This window comes from Rhineura floridana, chromosome 13, assembly GCF_030035675.1.
Source record: "Rhineura floridana isolate rRhiFlo1 chromosome 13, rRhiFlo1.hap2, whole genome shotgun sequence".
In the NCBI taxonomy this organism is placed as follows: Eukaryota; Metazoa; Chordata; class Lepidosauria; order Squamata; family Rhineuridae; genus Rhineura; species Rhineura floridana.
This window is the reverse complement of record NC_084492.1, coordinates 20,347,690-20,369,137: the sequence shown is the minus strand read 5'-3', so window position 1 is coordinate 20,369,137 and position 21,448 is coordinate 20,347,690. Positions and strand designations below refer to the sequence as shown.

Sequence of the window (21,448 nt, the reverse complement as noted above, 5' to 3'; positions counted from 1 at the left end):
TGCCTTTAAACGCAAACTGAATAGAAGTTTTCTACCATCCATAGGCAGAGATGGGCAAATCATAGACTAAACTATAGTCTTTTAGTGATGAGGGGTAAGCAGGCAGGCATGCTAGTATTGTACACTGTGCAGGATGAAGTTGTGGATCATGCCCTGAATCTACATGTAATGAGCATCAAACTGGACCAGTTGCCATATATATATAGCAGGAGTCTCATTCACCAACCCAGTGATGACAAAAGATTTGGGGTTGTATCTCTTTCTTTGTCAGCTAGTGTAAGGGCTGAGTTTTAAAGTTGCACAACAGAGGAATCCAGTGCAACAATTGTGCTAGTGGAAACTAGTTGCACAACAGATCTCACAATCTATTGTGTAACAAAGTTACCAGCAACCTGCTTATGCATTCTCTTCTGCAATACCATTCCACTGGCACAGAATACTTCCCCAGTGGAACAAGTTTACAGCTAAGTGACTTTAATTTAGTGCTACATTGGATACAACCCTTTGATGATGAGTGAATACCTCTTCAATACCTCTTCAATAAGTGAAGCCTCATGATGTTAAACTAAAAGAGGTAATAAAGACACTATCAGATATATCTATGACTTTCTTCTTGCAAAGCTTCTATTGCTGAATGAGCAATGCATTTATGTTATACAGAAAAAGGGCTTCTTTGCAACCCTTAACATAAATAAAATGTTAGTGGAATAAACCAATTTTCTGTTTGCATTTACAGAAGAGCTCAAGTTTTTTTTTTCATTGCAAGCATACTTTCAGTTAACATCTTTGTAAGGATGAAATTTGATAAAATCTGAAATGGTGGTGGATTTAGTTCCTAAATGATTTCCTTTCCAGAGGTTCCCAAGCATTTTAATTTAATAGAATTTTGCAAAGACCTGTCCTTTGAAAACCTTCATGCCTTCACCACTAACTTTCACTGGATTTTTTGAATATATACAGAAGGCCATTAACTGACTGGTAAATCATCACAGTGTACACCAAACCAGTTGATGAGCACATTTGCTGGAACACCTTGCCAAGAAAGAGCCAGAGCTAGTGAAATGGCTGGCTTTGACTCTGCTAAGTTGGTTGCTACAGGTTTTTTTTTTGTTTACCCCCAGGGTTAGCGCTTGAGTGCTTCTTAAAGGACTGGTTTACTATGAACTTGAGCAACTACCTTTTTGTCCATTAAGGAGAACCTCTCTAGTTACACAATTATTCTCATTGCATATATGATATACATTTGTGGATTTTTATATATATGTTTTTGTACCGATTTATGTGATTTTATTGTATATACTTTCTGTTGTACACCGCCCAGAGAGCTATGCTAGTGGGGCGGTATAAAAATTTAACAAATAAATAAAATAAAAAAATAAATACAGGCCCTTGTATATCTCTAAATGCCTTCCACCTTGGTTGCTCGTGAGAATGCCAAGCCACATCTCAAGGAGAGAAGTGAACTACAGTTATTAAGCTCTTGATCTATGGTCCTTTATCACAGAGAGTGACACTTCTAACCCCTATCACTGTTTCAAAGAGCTTCTCCAGATGTTCTGTTCATTGAGCATTAATCCCAATTCGCTTATCCAAAGTTTACATAGAGGTTAGATTATAGCCTTTATTGAGCATTCATTCTGATTTGTTTGTTGCAAGGCTGTATGACGATGAGCATTCATCCTGATTTGCTTGTGTGGTGTTTTCAATATTCCCATTCATTGAATTAATGAATGAATTGCTTATTATAGTCACAGACCAATAAAATTCGATACACAAATGAAACACAGCTATCCAGATACATAGAAATATACTTTCCCCTCTCTATTGAGAAGCCAGCAGAAAATTTCTCCTGATCTGCAATGAAGTCAGATGATTTTTGCAACCCTCTCAGTGGTATAGGAGGAAACATCCTTTAAAGCAAAACACCACCAAGTCTTCAAGAGATCTTCCTGTAAGAGTTCTTAACAGAGGGAGAATCAAGCCCTCCCTACACTCACTTCCAGTGCAATAATTTGTCCATCCCACACTTTTCAATGCATTTTCCCATCAATCAATGCACTGTGATTTTTTTAAAAAGTGGAATTGTTGCCCCAGGGCAACTGACTGCTTTAATTCACTTTAATTCCTCAGAACTAAAGTTTTGGTATTTATATAATACTGACAGTCTGGAGGCAACCCTAGAATGAAGATTCTGTGTATATCATGCCTTCCACTATTACAATAGTGACTATTTGGAATTCTGGTTCCATTTACTGCGTTCTTATAATTGCCACATTATTTCTCTCCATTTCCCACACCAGATATATCTGATGAGCTCATCACCATGTACCATTCCAAGCCACTAAGAAAACATCATCTAGCTCTCAGTGTCCATTAAAGCAGGGGCTCCCAAAAACTGTGGTCTGTGCACCACCAGTGGTCTGCGAGCTTTATTCAGGTGGTCCATGGCATGTCCACATTAAATATCCATATTGTTGCATGCCACCCCAATTTCCTTGTGGTGAGAGATCTTCAGGGGTCCCTGTGCTTACCCAGGATTTGGTTTCCTTGGAAAGTAGGTCAGCGGAGACTGTGGCATCCTTTAGGAAATGTGGTTTATTTATTTACACACATTCCAACCTGAACTTAAGATGGAGGGGTTCAAAGCATTAGCAATCCAGTAGATCTTGCTTTTCCATCAGGCTTGCAGGAGGCATCCTAACACCATGGTGCAGCAATACAGCCTCTCTGCTTGTCTCCAGTTCCCAGCCTTTCCTCAGACTCAACTAAAACCACAAGCCTCTCTTTTGGCCTCAGGAGGGGGAGGGGGCTCTCCTGAAGAGTTTGAGTAACAATAGGATCTCCCTGGCCCATTCACCAGTTAATGGGCACTTGATAGACCCATTAGCCCACCTGGCCACTCTATTAGACTAACAAAGGAGATTCATCTGACCAGCGGAGCAAGCCTCTCCTCTGAAGAGCCCACCTCCAGGTACAGGGTTCCAAATCAGAGGATGGAAAGGGGCTCATAGAAATCATCTATCTCATGCCCCAAGCCCATAACAATATTTATTTTTAATTGTATTTTTACTGTTTCTTTTATTTCTTCTATTGCATTTTATTGTCTTCCAGTTTGAATCCTATGGAATGCAAATGGTAATACAATCAAATACAATAGAAGAGATAAAAGCAGCAACAAAAATAGCATAAAAATTATACAGCATCTAGCACAGCACATTACAATTGCTACAACAGGCAGAAAAATAATGAAGTTGTCTGGCAGGACCATCAGCAATTTTCAAGTGGACCATGCTATAGCTATCTTAGGAATACATGTGTGGTCCGTGCAAAGTCTATTTTAAGTCAGATAAAGTAGAGAATATCAACATATAAAACTGAAAAATGGTGATACCTTGTCCAATTGCTTCTGCTAGAGAATTATATGCACCAAACTAGCCTTCGTTATCTTTGGTCTTTGAAGTGACAGCAGAAACAGTCATTTTAGTTTAATCTGTAAAATGCTAGAGCATGCAGTTTTGCAATTCTCATAGCACATCAAACAGTTCAAGGCAATTTGGTTTCCTTTTTGTGAGAAACTTTCGTTAGGCAACTCTCCCCCTAAATCCCAAATAAAACAGGCCTGATTCACCGGGGCTCTTCTTAAGTATTAAACCACATACCCTAGGAGTGATTAATACACTGCCAGTTTGGGGACACAGTCTCATTGTTGTACAGTATAAGATAGCAACAAAGATGATACAAATGGTCTTCCCTGCTTATTTGTTATATTTAAAACGTCCATGCCTTCTACTCTTTCACTCCAAGGGGTCTGGTGACGAAGAATAATGCATACAAATTAAAAGTGCCAAATCAAAGAAGCAAACTACATTAAAAGCTGCCATAACAACAGATACAGCAGCATCAAATGACGACTCGCACAGTTGGAGTGGATCTCAACATACGTGGCTTGCTGGGTGGGGCGGAGTCGCTGGGCTAATTTCCCAGCAGGTGGGTCGCTGTTACTTACTGGGGGGGGAAGGATGAGCTAGCAGAGAGGTCAGAGACTACCTGGTGCTCCTATTGGTGTGTTTGTACCACAACAACCTCCCTGCTGCTTTGTCCCTCTCGGTAAGCAACAGTGACTCACCTGCCGGGAAGCTAGTGCAGTAGATCCACTCCACCTGACAAGATGCATCTGGATCTTCAACTCCTCAGCATCCCTGATCAGTGGCTATTCAGCCTCTGCTTAAAATCCTCTACCAAAGGGGAGCTCACCACACATCCAAAACATTCCATTGTCAAACTGTTCAAACCCATCAGGAAGTATTTAGCTGAAATCCCTTTTCTTGTAGCTTGGAGTGATTTATTCTGGTCCTATCCCCTGGAGAAACCAAAACAAATTTGCTCCATCAACTATGTAACAGCCCTTCAGATATTTGAAGGATGCTATCGTAACATCCCTTGATAATTTCTTATCAAGACTAAATATGCCCAGTTGCTTCAACCTTTTGCCATAGGAATTGGACTCCAGGCTATTCGCGATCTTTGTCATACTCCTCTGGACACATTCTAGTTTGACAGTGTTCCAGGTAAGGTCTGACCAAAGCAGAATTAAGTGGTCCTGTTGCCTAGGAACAAAGGCAGCTGCCTTGTACTGGGTCAAACCATCAGGCCCATCTAGCTCAGTACTGCCTACACTGACCGGCAGCAGCTCTCCAGGGTTTCAGGCTGGTGTCTCTCCCAGCTTGACTTGGAGATGCTGGGGACTGAGCTTGGGACCTCTTGTATACAAAGCAGATGCTCTGTGACTGAGCTATGGCCCTTCTCATGATCTGGAGATTATACATTATACATCTGTGGATGCAGCCTATTTTATTATATTAATTAATTATTTATATGCTGCTTTTTTGGACTTGATCAAAGAATCTAGGAGCAATTTTAAAAACCTGCAACCATATATAAGTATTACAGGGAAAAGGAAAAAAAATATTCAAAACTTTCATAACATAATATTCCAGCTTCCCTCAAAATTATTCACAGAAGGCCAATCAAAATAAACAGGACTTTAAGACTTTCTGAAAACCTTGGAGTATAGCTGCTCTCTGCAACTCTACTGGGAGGGAATTCCAAAGATATGGTGCCACCACTGAAAAGGCCCTCTCTGTGGTGGTCACCCACCTCACAGAATTGCTTTAGCCTTTTTAGTTGCCACATTGAAATCGCTGACACACGGTCCCCAGTAGCTTAGCTCAGAAGACCTCAATACGAATGGCCTCTCTGGAGTCTATACTTTCAAACATCCACAGGTTTGATTGATATTTACTGAAGTTCAGATGCATCATCTGTACTGTTGATAGGACAAGGGGAAAGTATTTTGTAATGTTAAACTTTCAGCGTGTTTTTGTGGACAAGCGGTCTTAGCTTTAGCTTAATAAGTGAGCATTTCACTGCCTTAATCCTTGCTGAATGCATCTGTATGATGGGTGGTATGCTGTGTATGGGTGGTAAAGGGTTGAATTCATGTATCCCAGTGGAGGCTGGTCAATTAGAGCGAATGGGGCACTGCCCCACCAAGCTCAATCTTCCCTGAACCAGATGCTGCCTGCTTGCCTTCTTACAACCAGCCCAGATGGTGGCTCTGCCTGTTAGCTTCCTCCTCCTTAGTTTCAGTGTTGCCTTTACAGAACTCAACAGGGAGGAGGACAGGGACAAAACTAGGATTATTTGGCTCTGCTTCTCATTGGCTCTGGCTCCAGCTGCTGTTTGGGCTCCCTGTCTTCCGCCCCACCAGTCCCAATGAGCATCAGTTGCCCCTGATGTACCCATAGAAAAGCTTTAAAAAAACAAAACCAAACCAAACCCAAGACAGTAATTTTGAGTAGGATGAGTGATATTTATCTATATGACCTAAAAGGAATAAAACTCAGGGAAAGGGTTGCAGCTCAGTGGCAGCAGAACACATGCTTAGACTTCAAAAGCAGGGCCGGTGCCAAGTATGCCAGGGCCCTTGGGCACCAGTCTGCCCTGGGCCCCGGCACGTGCATGCACACATGCATGCCCCACCTACCTCTCCCTGAAGGGCCCCTCCTTAGGGTGGGTGGGTGGGTAGCACTCCCTTCTGCGATCCACGGCAGTACACGTGTGCATCCCTGCCATCAACCAAGATGGCGGTGGAGGCATCAGGCCCTTAGGGAAACCTCGGCCACCATCTTGATTGATGGCAGGCTTGCACCCACAGTGCAAGCAACATTTATGTCAAGGGAGAGGTAGGCGGAGCAGGTTGCAGGTGGGTGTCACAGCCCTGCATGGAAGTCGGGGGGTGCCTGGGAGCTCTCTCCTGCGATCTGCAGTGTGGATTGCGGAAGGGATCACTATCCACCCACCCTAAGATGGGGCCCTTCAGGGGACCTGGGGACCCTTGGCCAGGGCCCAACCTGGCAGGCCCCTGGCGTCAACCCTGTTCAAAAGGTTTACTAGGGTAAAGTATGCATATAAATGCATAAGATAAATGAAAATAATTCAAAATGCATTATACTAGGGGAAATTGCTTTGTGAAAATGTGTATGTTAGGAGACGTTCACACTAAAAGGCAGTTGATTTTTTTAAAAAAATTCACAAGCTGATATGAAAATGTGGAGACCTGAACTTGATTGGAAAAATGAGAATTGGAGACAAATGGAAATTGACATATTTGCCCATCCCTATCCCCGTGTTGGAGGCTGAGAAGAGTCATGTGACCCTGCTGTACACATGTTGCTTCATGTATAAACGTTAGGGAGAGAGGAAAAATTTGATTCAGTTCACATTTAAGGCTGAATTTATCAAATTTGTGCTTTCGAAACAATATGAGAACTGAAACACAGCCATCCTTTGCAATGTACACTTATCCGAATCTTGTGATGCAGTTTGCCAACCAAGCAATATTTACAAAAAAAAATTATTAGGGAAAAGCGTGCACAAAATGAATATATCAGTGAAAATAACATACAACAATGCATATTTTAGGAGAAATTGCTTGCAAAACATGTACATTAGTCAAAAATGCATACAACAACATAAAATTGCAAAATGCTACAGAAATATGAAAAAGCGAATTTAAGTTTAGAAAAATGAGAAATGGAGAGGACAGAAATTAACAGACCCTTCCATCCCTAATAAACATTAATATGTAATGTATAAACATGACCTAGCAAAAGAAATACCCATATTGCAGACTAGCTATGGGTGCTCTCACAGCTTTCAGTACTCCTACGAACCTAGAGTTGCTTTAGTTTTAATGATTTCAAGAGGAAAAACACTTTAAAAATTCAGCTAATTAATAGACCCCCCTGCCTAATAGGATTTTTTGGCCTGGATGATGCTCTTGGGAGCGAACTCGCAAAAGATACAACATTTACAGTTTGGCACCGAGGTGACCAAGGGCAACAGCCAAAGTTTTGCAAGCTTCTGGCTGCTCATGAGATACATTATTTTGCGTCTCCACCCACTTTGAGTTCATTTTGGCACCAAAGAACTGAAAGTGCTGCACAGTATGTGCTGAGGCCAGGAAGAAAAGTTCACAGCCGGAGTGACCCTTCCAAACTGTTCTACAAAATCGATCTTTTGAGAGGAAATGAGTTGGTTTTGTCTGTTGCGGGTGAGCCTCTACTTGCATCCACAAAGGCTCTTCAGGAGGAAATGGTATGGGAACCACAGAGCGTGACCCTGAGCGTGCGGACGTCTGCTTGAGTTCAGTTCCAGCTCTGTGCTATATTACAAGGTTTCCATGAGCTGTCTGGGGAGTGGGAAAGGACAGGCGGATGGCCAGATGGCAGACTTCCTCCAGATGGCAGAGGAATGAGAGACTCCAGCGACTTCTACGGATATCATGGGAGATCTAAAGATCACCCCATTGTATTGCTGCAGGACAAAGACAATGGATTCCTGTAGCTGGGCAGGGATGGGGGAGGAATTCAACTTTGTTCTCATGTTTATCTATCAAACACAGCTATCCTTCAAGACTGGCACTTCTCTGAATTTTGTGATGCAGTACGCCAGCCAAACCATGTCTACAAAAATGCATACACTGTATTAGAGGAAAGTGTACAAAAAATGCACACATTAATGGGAATAACTTAGAAAAATACATTATATTATGGAAAATTGCTAGCAAAAATGTGCACCATAGTTAAAAATGTATCCAAAAATGTGTTGATTAGAAGAAATTTGCACTGAAATGCTGGTGAATATTCAGGAGGATCTAAAATAAAAACGAAATTGCAACTTACTGCAGAAATGTGGAAAACTGGAAAATGAGAAGCTGAAAGAAACCAAACTTGACGATTCATCCATCCTTAAGCTTGGACAAACTCCAAAGCCAATTTCTGTTGTGCAGACATTTCTTGGTTTTTGTGAATCCATGAAGAGGACAGGGCTCCTACACCTTTAGTAGCTGTGTAGAAGGGGGCATTCATAGGTACCCCTTGTGTGACAAGCAGCATCTGCTCAGATGCCCTGTTCTACCCAACTATTAAAGGTGCAGGAGCCCCATTGTTTTTTTTCATCTGGCCACCCTATGCTACGCAGTTATAAGCAAATATAGAGATCAGTCTGAAATGAAAGCTTGAAATCATATTTTGGAAATTTTGGCTTGTAGGCAACAATGTTAGAGATTGATCTGGTTATAATTTTCTTGGGGGAAAGGCAAAATAATATAACATATTGCGATAATTTAAATACTAGTACTAGTTGCTACGACAAGTTCTGCTAGGGAGAAACATGGCTTCTCCCCTCCGCCCCATTAATTTTTATAGAACTTGTGTAGGGATTTTATTATTTTTAATTATAAAAAATAATTCATAAATGTGACCCCTACACTCTCCCTGCTTGAAGATATAAACCTGGAGTTGTTTGGAGTCTCCTCACCTCCTGAACCAAGGGTGGTAAGCAACACTAGTCTTACTCAGAGTAGAATCATAGAATAGTAGATCTGGAAGGGGCCCATGAGGCCATTGAGTCCAACCCCCTGCTTGATGCATTGAATGTAATGGACACGACTAGCTTAGGTTCATAAATTTCAATGGGTGTACTCTGAGTAGGACTTAGTTGACTACAGCCCCAAGCAAGAAGTTCAAATGATTTTCAAGATTTATTATAACAGAATTTACCTATAAGAGATTGAAGAGTAAGTACGAAATAACAGAAAATGAACAACACAGATAAAGATTTCTCATGTGTCTAGAAGCAGATCCTTCTTGCAGGCTTACTCGCCCCTCCTAGGTAGGGTTTTGCCTCTGATCCATATACCTCCCCTTTGCCTTTTATCCTTTTTTCTTATCCTCTTTTAACTTGGGATGCCCCTTTCTGATTTGCTCCCAAACTCTCCATAGCAATGTGCAACCAATCTGCAATGAGCTTTTATTTTTGGAATGAAACCAGAAGGGTTTTTCTCAAGAAGTGCTTTTTGGGGGCAAAAAAATATGCAATAGATCTAGATTCTGTGTGGATATAGTGCTGGAAAAACAAGTTCTCAGTCTCCATTGATTCTAGAAGAAAATGCTGTGTGTCTGCAGCCGACGACACAAATAAAGGTTGCATCGAAACAGTCATAGGAGAGACTCTTAGGAAGAGGCCCAGTTTGTTTAAAAAAAAGATATCAAATGCTGATATAATTTGAATTTGTAGTCAGAGCCACAAGCAACACATGCTCACTGCAACAATTGTACCAATCCCTTTTTATGGTAGATATTTTAAAGCAGAGGTGGGGAACTTCTGTCTCTCCAAATGTTGCTGGACTGCAGCTCCCATTCCCCTGACCATTGCCCATGCTGGTTTGGGGCAGAGGGGTGTTGGAGTCCAACAACATATGAGGGCCACAGCTGCCTGTGACCACGAGGGATGAAAGGATCTGTCTTTTTCAATTCTCTCAGTTTCTCATTTTTCCTGCCTTAAATTCAGTTCCCCAGCTTTCTGCGGAAGTGTGTGTGTTTTAAAAAAACATCATGAAAATTCTTTAGCATTTTAGTGTGATTTTCTCCCAATAAACACATTTTTGTGTGCAGTTTTGACTAATGGATACAGCAACTTCACCTAATGTATGTTAATTTCACAGGCATATCCATCTTCATGCACACTTTCTCCTAACTGTTTGGCTGGAGAACTACATTGCAAAATTTGGATAGCTGCACATGTTGAAGGATGGCTGTTTTGGTTCTCATATTATTTTAGAAAGCGTGAATCTGATGGATGCACAGGAACATAGGAAACTGCCTGATACTGAATCAGATACTTGGTTCATCTAGCTCAGTAGTGTCTATACCAGCCTTTCCCAACCAGTGTGCCTACAGATGTTGTTGGACCACAACTCCCATCAGCCTCAGCCAGCATTACCAATGATCAGGAAAGATGGGAGTTGCGGTCCAACAACATCTGGAGCAGAGCTTGGAAAAGTTACTTTTTTGAACTACAACTCCCCATCAGCCCCAGCCAGCATGGCCACTGAATTGGGGTGATGGGAGTTGTAGTTCAAAAAAGTAACTTTTCCAAGCTCTGATCTGGAGGCACACTGGTTGGGAAAGGCTGGTCTACACTGACTGGCAGTGGCTCTCCAGGGTTTCAGGCAGAAGTCTCTCCCATCCCTACCTGGAGATGCCAGGGATTGAACTTTGGATCTTCTGTATGCAAGACAAGTGCTCTACCACTGAGCTATGACCCTTCCCTGGTAAGCGGCTTTAACTGTGAACTGAATTAAATTTCTTCTTCATTCCTAATGACCACACAAAGGTTTTGAACTTGCTTACAGGGCTGAAGGGTGAGTCACAGCAAGTTGTGTCCCCAGCAGCCCTATTTACTCCCCTGTTTGTGGAGTTTATTATTGGGTTAATTTTTTTCCTAGGATTTGTTTTCTGGTTTTTCTTAAAGCCACTTGCGTTCTTTGAGCTTGCAAGAGATTGGCCAAGTCATGAAACAGAATAAAGTGACAAACTCTTATCAGCTGGAAAATGGGGCATCCAATTAAGTGCTGATCTGTGACATTTTCATCCTGCTGGGCACATCTCCAGATTGCTAAGAAAACTGTAGTATAATAGATGTCAGTGGGGAAATGAAACTAATCTTGCTAAACAAAACCTTTTTTTTTTAGAGTACAGGATTGTGTACACACGACAGCTTAAAGTGTGTATCCTACAACATACAGGATATCCAAAATATATCAGATGGTTTTGGATAAATGTTGGAGATGTTCAGGGGTTAAAGCAGACTGCCTGCATATGTTTTGGAACTATTCAAAACTACAGACATATTGGGATAACATCTTAAAATAAAGGCATTAAATAACAGTTTATATACTACCACATAATCCATATATAATTCTATTAGGTTATGGTAAAGACATACTATTGAATATAGACTTAGATACAATCATGACTATGTTGACATCTGTAAAAAAAGAAATTGCAAAAACCTGGAAACAAGCTAACCCTTCACGTTAATCTAGTAAAAGGTAAGTATTACTTCAAGGGAAAAAATGGACAGATTAATAAATTCATACAAAATTGGTCAACATTCATACAAATATGGAACCAATGCTAAAAAAAGTGGATTGTACATGTTTTTCATTTTGTCCACACAACATTGTTCTCATCCAAGTGGCAGCTCACATTTTCTGTTTAATGCATATTTTCCTGTTCCACTGATAATGTGATCAGGAAAGAAAAACCCCCAACATAAACATTTCATGTTACGCCACTGTGGATATACTGAAGTACCTTGTGTAGGTGTTTTTTTAAAATGTGTGTGGTGAAGAGGGATTGATTGTTAACCTACTCTGGGTATTGTAGCTCTGTGAAGGGAACAAGGGTCTCCTAATAATTCTCGGCACCCGTAACAAACTATAGTTCTCACGATTCTTTGAAGGAAGTCATTACTGTGGTATAACACTGCTTTAAATATATAATGCAGATGGTGGTCAGGTGACCTATATGTGTGGACTAGATGTTAATTATTGATGGGCAACTTCAAGACTCCTGCTGTCCCTTATTGGAGTTCTTTAAGCTGGACTTGGACCAGTTCAAATAGTGAACTGCCCTCTCTAAAGGAGGACACATGGTGACCCAAAAGGAAGGGGTGTGTGTGTGTGTGTGTGTAGATGGTGGCCACAATTCATGCACTTTGTTTCACGCAAGTTTGTTGTGCTGTAGGAAACCCAACTTGCTGCTCCCCCCAATCTAGAATAATATTACAAATGCAAACAAACACCCAATAAACATCTCCTCCCTCTGTGGTTGAAGAACGGCACTAGAATGCCATGGCCACTGTGCTAGGAAGCTGCATGATGTCTGTTTTGGTGAAGAGAGAAGAAAGAGAGGGATTTTCCTTTAAATAGTATCTGATGTTCATACAATCCCACTTGGCAAAGGCAATCCATCAAAAATGCCTCTAAAAGTTAAAAGACTATACAAATCCCCTTACATATATCCTGTTTTCAATTACTCCATTTTGCTTCAACAAAAGGAGGATATGAGGCAAGTTTATTCAGTCTGGCAAAGCTCTTCGAAAACTGTTAACTGTTTAAGTGAAAGTTTACCCCTTGATCTCTGCTTTGCTTTTATTGATTATAGGGGAACCCCCCCTTTCTTCCAGAGAGCTCAAGATAGTGTGCAAGTTCCTCCTTCCCCAATTTATCCTCAGAACAATCCTAGTGAGGGATGTAAGGCTGAGAGAGAGAGGAAACCTGGCCAGTTCAAGGTGACCCAGTGAGCTTCAGAGCTAAGTGTAGATTTGAATCTGGGTCTCTGCAGTTCGAATCTGAAATTCTAACTACGCTGCATGAGCTCTCAGCTTCCCGGTATTAAAGCTGCAAAATCTCTGGGGTTTTTCTTTTTGCCTCTTTTTCCAGTCCAAGCTACATGTTCCACATGTGGAAGTTATGTCCAGATCGGTCGCTGCTTACCTAGATAGAGCTGGGCTGGGGTGGTGCTGTAGCAAGGCAGTGCAGTTGCACCCACAGGAGCACTGCTACCAATCTTGCAGTCCCATCAGAGCAACTATGCCACCCTGCCCTCACTGCCACCCTGCCCCATCCCCATCCAGGTAAGCAAGGCCAGTGTCAGGAGGGTGGTTGTGTGTCTCTGCCCCACCACAGTGCCACTACTGATCCAGATTAAGTTGGAGTATCTAATCTTGCTTGAGGCATGATCCCAATTAAGAAAACAATGGGGTGGGAGCAGTAAAAATACATCTCTCCCAATACCCAATGTGACAGTCTGATTAGCAGCTCTCATGGCTGAATTTCAGTAAAAAAAGAAAATGCAATTGCAGATCTTGACACACTGGGCATTTTCAGACTGTCACTATTTTCAGGCGGGATTCTATCACATACTGGCAAATTCAGGCTGTGCAATTAAAGCTAATTGGGAGCTCTTGCTCAACACCCCCTCCCCCAAAAAAGTTCAGACTTTTTACAATAAGGAAAGTGATGGGGAAATGCCATGGAAAGTGTGGGATTACACTTGGTTTGACACAAGGTCATCTACCCCCCCCCAATAAACAATGATTGCTCATTAAATAGCCAATGTCATCTAATCTCCCTGCAAACAAACCAGGTTGAACACTCAATAAACAGGTTGTTTGGAAGTGCCCACAGTGGGTTATTTAACCTTCAGGCTCTCCAGGGAATGGAATAAAATTTCAAGGTGAAGATTCAGAATCAAGGCTGTGGGCTATTTTATGCTTAGCTTGTGAGCGTTTGCTATTTGCTCTGCCTCCTTCCCCCAAAACCATCGGTTTCCACTCTCATGGCATGGGGCATGGCTAGGCTCTTTCCCTGACCCACCAAATACAATTCTTTGCCCCCACGAAGTGCCCCCTTTGCCCCTATTCGACAAGGTCACATCTCTGATCTGCCAGGTACCAACTCTTAACTCCCAGGCTCTCCACCCCGTTGTGGTGTCTTACAGTCTGAACTGTGGACAACCATATATATCTATACCTATGTACAGACACACAGACGGTGGTGGCTGGTTCTGACTGGGACTGGTGGTGTGGAAGGCAGAGAGCCCAACAACAGGTGGAGCCAGAGCCAAGGGCCAACAGAGCCAACTAATTCTACTTTTGTTCCCTTTGTCTTCCCTGCTGAGTTCTACAAAGGCAACTCTGAGACTCAGGAGGAAGAAGCTGGCAGGAAGTGCTGCCCTCTGGACAGGTTGTAAGTAAGAAGGTAGGTAGAGGGGTGCTGGCCCAGGACAGATTGAGGTTGGTGGGGCAGTGCCCCATTTGCCCAAGTGGACCAGTCTCATATAGATATCTACTCCTACATAAAATAAATGTTTCAGTTGAATTTGTATAGTTTTTGCTATGATCTTCACTTGACTATGAAGCCTAAAGCAACTCAGGACTTTGCATATATGAGATAAACCAAGTTATTCTGCTCTGCTGTAAGTTCATGTTTCTCACAACTGGACAAAATGAGTTGCTCAGCCGAGAACAGAAAGATATCAGAAAACGTTTCTCCGAATGCATGTCAGTCATATATTCAAGTAAATAATCATAGGTAACAACTGCATAGCTCTTTTGGAGTGCTCCAAGTATTTCTTATTTATTTATTTATTAAATTTATATCCCCTCTTCCTCCCGGTAGGAGCCCATCTTCTTACTCATCCTTAGAACACCTCTATCAGGTATTACAGTAACATTCTCCTTTTAGAGAAGGGGACCTGGCCGTCAGCATGACTTGTCTAAGCATGCCAATGTAAATGCCCTGGAAAGCTTGTCCCCATGAAGAAAGAGAAGAGAGAGAGGGAAAGAGAGAACCTGAAAATGATGAACTTGCTGGATTTAGAACATACAATTTACAAAACCAATCTGGAAACATTTAGGAATTTCTAGACAGATACCATACAAGCTGAAAAGGTCTAGGGGTCGCATTCAACGAAGTCCCACTCAGAGTAGACCCACTGAAATTAATGAACCTATGTTAGTCATGTTTATTAACTTCAGTGGGTCTCTTCTGGGGATGACTAGCAGAGAATACCACCCTTCATACAAGCTAGGGTTTACTTCCAGGCAAGATCAATGAGACTTACTGTTGAAGAAAGGTGTGGAGATAACCCTGATCCAGTAATCCCTTTTGTGCTCATGGAGTTCAGGTGTGCACACGGAGCCCCCTATATGTGCCAAGTCTTCCCTATTCAATTCAATAGAAGCTCCATGGACCACCTACCCCGTTGTGTGTAGGGAGCATCTGTCCTCTCCACTGATAGGAATTTGCACTTCTGCAGGAGCTTCCTGTATACACTCAGGCTTTTGTGGAGATCTGGTTCAGAAGCCTAGAGTTTCAACATGGGTTACTCGTCTCACAAGAGCATAGCAGAGAGTGAAAGTTCTTCTGCAATTGGGAAATCTTTAGATTGTTAATGGTTAAAGAGGTCATACTCGCCATTGTCAAAAGCTATGTTAAAAGTACTTGGTGGCTATTTTAATTGAAGGAAGATACCCTCCTAGGATATCTGCAGTCCTTATGCAGCACATTTCTTAGAAAGAAAAGGTCCAACAATTGTTCAGTGGCCAAGGTCTGAGGTTTGTTACACGGTTTGGAGTTGTGTGATTTTTGTTAAACAAATAGCTGGTGTGCTCGCCCCTGAGCTGATGTGGGGGAAAAGTGGCTTTAAGTCTTTGTCCCTGCTGTGGTTCAAGTCAGATCCCCTCCTTCAGCCACCCAGTGCCTGCTATTTCCAGTGGAATATCTCATACCATTGTGAATAGTAGGCATGGGTGGGGAGATTCTGATCAGGACAATGGTGGAGGCAAAGGGTTAAAACCATAGTCCCTATCCAATTCACTTCCCCAGAATATTTCTTTTAACAAAAATCAGCTAAGTCACACCAATGCCCATGACAAATATCAGATGTACTTTGGCCCTGAGGTCACATTCAGCGTAAATTTAAAGGACATGACTTCCCCCAAAGAATCCTGGGAACTGTAGTTTGTTAAGGGAGTTGTTAGGAGACTGTTCACAGAGTGGGATTGCCCAACACCCTTAACAAACTACAGTTCCCAGGATTCTTTGGGGGAAGCTTTTCTGTTTCTCAACAGAAAACTTTGCATCACAGCTCTCCAGGTGCACATTGGAGAACTGTGCTTGCTTTCCTCTCCCGCTGTCTCATTCCCATGTTAAAGGTTTACTAGCAGCAACTTGTGGTCTTGGCATAATGACCTGACCTGAAGTTCCTTTCAAAAAAGCAAAGATCTTTGGTTTTGCCATCTGGGATAGTTAAGGCAGTTCCAGATAGTCCTCCCCAGCAACATCATTTGAGTACAACTGCAGCATCACCAAAATCAACTTGTAGTGACACATCTCGGGCTATAGGATTCTTTAAAGGGAGACTTGGACTCTATACTCACCGTACATTTAAAGCACATGATTTCCCCTGAAGAATCCTGGGAACTGCAATTTGTTAAGGGTGCTGGGAATTGTAGCTCTGTGAGGGGGGCACTACAGTTCTCAGGATTGTTTGGGGGGAAGTGATGTGCTTTAAATGTGCTTTAAGTGGCTGGGGGGGTGTATACAGGCTTGGCCCACCAAACTTTGACAACGCAGCCTTTAAGTAGGGGATTAAGAATGCCAAGAACAACTCTCTCTTTGCCCACCTCCCCAAATGCCATTTTTCTTACCTGGATCGGGTTTTATTCCAAATCAAGGAGCTTCCTCCAAACCCCGACTGGATAAAGTAGAGTGAATATAAAGAATACAATGAAATCCATTCACTGCATTAAGCAATGCAGGGAGTGTTCAGCTTTCCAGCCTCCAAAGTTTCCCAGCTGGGTGTCTGCCTTTTTCCCGTCCTGCATCCCTGCATCCTGTTATTGTTCCAAGCCTTACTAATGCCAGTGAGAGAAGGGAGTGGAGGAAACCAGATAAAAAAACCCTTTGACTCATTACTGGTCAGACTTACCTTCAGCCAGGGAGTAACAAATGAAACAGCGCAAAGGACAAGTCACGGGAGAAGATGACTTCAGGACTGTTGCCTTTAAAGAACATCAGTATAACACGAGACTTCTGAAAGAGAGACTTCTGTGTTTGGATTTGCTCGGCAAGTTGATCCTAAGGGCCCGGTTGAACACTGCAGCCCATCAGGTGGCCAAAAAGCATTTCTGCGTAGTGATGTTCCGTGTGCATAAGGTTTGAAATCTGAGAAGAACCTAGGAAGCTGCCTTAAGTACATATGAGCTCCACTGAGTCAGGTTAAAGGCCCAGCTAGTCCAGCATCCTGTTCTCATAGTAGCCAACCGGATGGCCATGGGAAGTCCGCAAGCAGGACCTGACAGCAGTGCTGTCTTACTCTGGTAGAGGCAGAGGTTAAGGTTGCCAGGTTCAATCCCTGAGACTGATCCTGTATCTTTAGGAGAAAAGAAAGTCAGCCAAGTGCAGGTGTTCTTGCAACCCTGTAATGGGAAAAACCACAAGGTGGAATTCTCCCTCCCCCCTGCACAACTTTTAAACATACAAATGACCTCTTGGAGGCTGGGCCTGGCAACCAAGAGGTCTTCTGTATCTTTAAAAGTTGTGCAGGGGGAAGGCAGAATTCTACCTTGTGGTTTTTCCTATGACAGGGTTGCAAGAACACCTGCACTTGGCTGACTTTCTCTTCTCCTAAAGATACAGGATCAGTCTCAGGGATTGAACCTGGCAACCCTAGCAGAGGTAGAGGTAAAACAACCATTGTGGCTAATAGCCACTGATAGTCTTATCCTACCTGGATTTGTCTAATCCCCTTTTAAAGCCATCCAAGTCGGTGGCCATCACCACATCTTGTGGGAGTGAATGCCATAGTTTAACTAAGTGCGGTGTGAAGAAGTACTTCCTTTTGTCCAACCTGAATCTCCCATCATTCAGCTTCATTGCATGTCCACGAGTTCTAGTGTTATGAGAGAGGGAGCAAAACATCTCCTTATCCACTTCTTCTGCACCATACATAATTTTATACACCTCTAGCATGTTCCACTTGCCTTTTTTTTTGAGACTAAAAAGCCTTTCCTCATACGGGAGTTGCTCCAACCCCTTGAACATGTTGCTTGTCCTTTTCTGAACCTTTTCCAGTTCCACAATTTCCTTTTTGAGGTGAAGGAAACTGAGTCAGAGTATGGGTCCATGTAGTTTAGACCTGTCCACACTAACCAGCATGTTTTTTCCAAGGTTTAGGGGAGGACTGTAGCTCAGTGGTAGAACATCTGCTTTGCATGCAGAAGGTCCCAAGTCCCAGGTTCAATCCCCGGCAGGACTGGGAAAGAATCTGCTCTCAAATCCCAGGGAGCCTCTGTCAGCCAGTGCAGACAATACTGAGCTAAATGGTCTGACTCAGCATAAGGCAGCGTCCTATGTTCCTAAGGTTTCTAACAAGAGTCTTTACTAACCCTATCTGGAGACCCCTGGGGCCTTCTGCATGCAAAGCATGTGCTCTATTACTGAGCTACGGCCCTTCATTAAAAAGCAGGTCTGGGGAAGCGGGATGTGAGCTGGGAGATCTCTGGTTGAACTCTGTCAACTGTAGAGACATTATGGTATAATAGCTAGTGTCATGGGTGAGAATTGGGAAGACAGAGGTTCAAATCCCCACTGAGCCATGAAACTCACTGCCTGGTGACATTGGGCCAGTCGCTATCTCTCAGCCTAATTATCTCACAGGCTTGTTTGTATAATCGTGTGTGTGTGTGTAATCTAATTTAGATCTCTGGAAGATTTACAGCTGATTGACACGGGCTTCTGACTCCCAATTATTTAAGAAAAGCAACAACAAAATAACTTCCCCCATTTAGATTAGGCTGCTGAAATGAAGAACGCTCAGAGCACACTTCCTTTGTCCTTTAATTCTAACTATGTCCTTTGCACCTGGCTGTGGTTGGTAGATCTTGGGATACTAGTAAAAATCAAAGTAAATCAAATATGCCTGAGGTCTGTCCACTCCTGCCATAGAGGAAGGGTAGAATATGGGGCTGTATTGAGCTATGTTCTACTCAGAGTAGGGACACTGAAATTGATGGACCTTAGTCAAGTCCATTAGTTTAAATGGGTCTACTATGGATGCAGCCCAGTGGGTGGTATTCAACGCTAGTCCTACTCAGAGTAGACCCACTGATGTTAATAGACTGTCTAATGGAGGTTCATTCATTTCAGTGGGTCTACTCTGAGTAGAACAACCCTGTGTTTCTCGTGCTGCAGCTGCAGTAGCTTCCAGTTCAAATGCAATGGGCCTCATGGGGATTGTACTGATGAGTCGACTGCCAATTTGGTCCTTAGATGCATACTGTGTCGTTCTTTGGCCTGGACCCAAAACTTTGGGTGTTGATACTCTTGAGGACTGGGTGTGTGGTGGCGGCTCCACCTTTTCCTCTGACAGTTCCAGAGGTTCTTCATCATGCATCAACCCAGAGAGTCCCCACAAGGGAGTACTTGAGATTGGACTCAATCTGCTCTTCTACCTGTGGCATGTCTGCTGTATCTTCTGAGAACTCTGTGCCTGGTAACAGATCAAGGCTAGGCATAACAATGTGTAACTCTCCCCCAAGAGCCTCCACTTAGCAGAATGAGCAGAAGATCCCCTCCCTTCCAACACAAAGTAGGGTTGGAGTGACTGAATTGAAATAATTATTGTCATATAAAGCAGTGGTGGGGAAGCTCAGACCAGGGGGCCAAATGTGGACCTGCAGGCCTCTCTGTCGGGCCATCAAGACTGTCCCCAGGCCACAACCCTCACTGGCCCTGCTCCACACCTTCCTCAAGTACCTTTGTTGGTCTGGAATGGGACCTTGAGTTCTTGCTTGCTCAGATGGAAGGTGAAGAATGGTGTGTGTGTAGAAAGTTCTGGCTTTTGTGTGGTTGGAGTATAGGTCTAGTTGACTTGAAGGCACATAACAACAACAAACAAAGGGAGGAGCCACATCTATTGCCCTGTCAATTTTATTCTGTCTGTGGCTGTCCACACCCACCACAGGCACGTGGCCCCTGAAAGGTTGCCCATGAGGGAACGTGGACCAAAAAATGGTTCCTCACCCCTGATCTAAAGAGCCCTTCCCAAGATCATTAAGACCAGAATCTAAAATTAGCTAACTGCTATAGTCCTGATCACATTAACTCCCCTCTTCAAAGGTGGCTCCTATTAACCTTTTAAAAACCAGCAGGAAATCCCAACCAGAGTCTCCCAATGTTGCATTTAAGCAAGACAGGAATATCTTCTTTAAATAATGCAAAAATAATTCTGAAGTGACTGGGATAGACAAGAAAAAAGAGTTTCATCTGAGCATTTCATAGCTCTGTTATAATAAATACTGCCAAAACAGCTGCATTCTCCACTTATAGGAGACTTTGATAACAATCCTGTTAAAGAATCTTTCACTTTCACTATAACTTAGTATGGGGAACAGGACTGTTTTCTCTCACCACAATCAAGAAGACTGAGCTCTGCTTACATTATTTTGCATTTTTATGATACAGAGCCCCAAAGACAAATGGTACTTAAAAAAAAAAACCTGTTGCATCTATTATTCAGGAAGGTTAAGCAACTAATGAGGGAACATTTCTCAAAGTCTTCTTGGCAGAGGCTGCTTACAATTAAGTTTCCATATAAGAAACTATGTGGCTTCTATTCTAGCAGGAGAAAGAGGAGGAAAGCAGGAAGGATGTTGGTGGTCTTATAATGAGCTGTAATTTTGCTGAATGCAACACAACAAGAGTTGAATTATTGAGCCCCGCTATGTCTATGTTGTGGCTAGGGTTGCCAGGTTCAGGGCCTGAGACTGATCCTACATCTTTAGGAGAAGAGAAAGTCAGCCAAGTGCAGGTGTTCTTCTAACCCTGTAATGGGAAAAACCACAAGGTGGAATCCTTCCTTCCCCCTGCACAACTTTTAAAGATCCAGAAGACCTCTTGGTTGCCAGGCCCAGCCTCCAAGAGGTCTTCTGTATCTTTAAAAGTTGTGCAGAATTCCACCTTGTGGTTTTTCCCATTACAGTGTTGCAAGAACACCTGCACTTGGCTGACTTTCTCTTCTCCTAAAGATACAGGATCAGTCTCAGGCCCTGAACGTGGCAACCCTAGTTGTGGCCTATATGTACATTGCACCAAAGATCCAAATTCTGTGCATCAACCAAATATGTATATATTCCTCCATGTGTGTGCATGTGAATCTTTGTATGTATGCAAGCTGTGCCCCTGTTTGCTTCGCTCACCAAATCTTCCTACCATCCAACCCCCTTGCCATCCCCTTCTCACTTTATTCCTTGCCAAAGCCACCCCTCCTCCTCCTTTATTTACAGGTCGCCAAAGCCAAACCCCCTCCATCCTTTACACCTGCCTGCCTGCCTGCCTTTATTCAATCCAGCTTGCTTGGGTGCATAAGAGAACTGCCTGCAGGGAACTCTCACACTCACCTGAATGTACTCTGTTTCAGTGGACTTTGGAGTCCCGAAGTCCAGATTTCAAAGCACCTCCCAGGCAACA

At 42.9% G+C, this 21,448-nt stretch overlaps 1 protein-coding gene across 3 annotated transcripts in view; it reads right to left on the bottom strand.

Annotated features, from left to right (window-relative positions):
* The window catches only part of CDH5 (cadherin 5), a 47,991-nt gene extending 31,179 nt beyond the window's left edge, over nucleotides 1-16,812 (bottom strand). Inside the window, exons 1-2 of one of the 3 annotated variants that reach the window (XM_061594199.1) lie at nucleotides 16,627-16,812; nucleotides 15,039-15,281 (exon numbers count right to left, since the gene is read on the bottom strand). The gene's annotated coding sequence lies outside the window, so the exon portion shown is untranslated. The remainder of the gene's footprint in view (nucleotides 1-15,038; nucleotides 15,282-16,626) is intronic. The other 2 variants (XM_061594200.1, XM_061594198.1) reach the window with 2 other exon arrangements.
* Nucleotides 16,813-21,448: the final 4,636 nt, after the last annotated feature.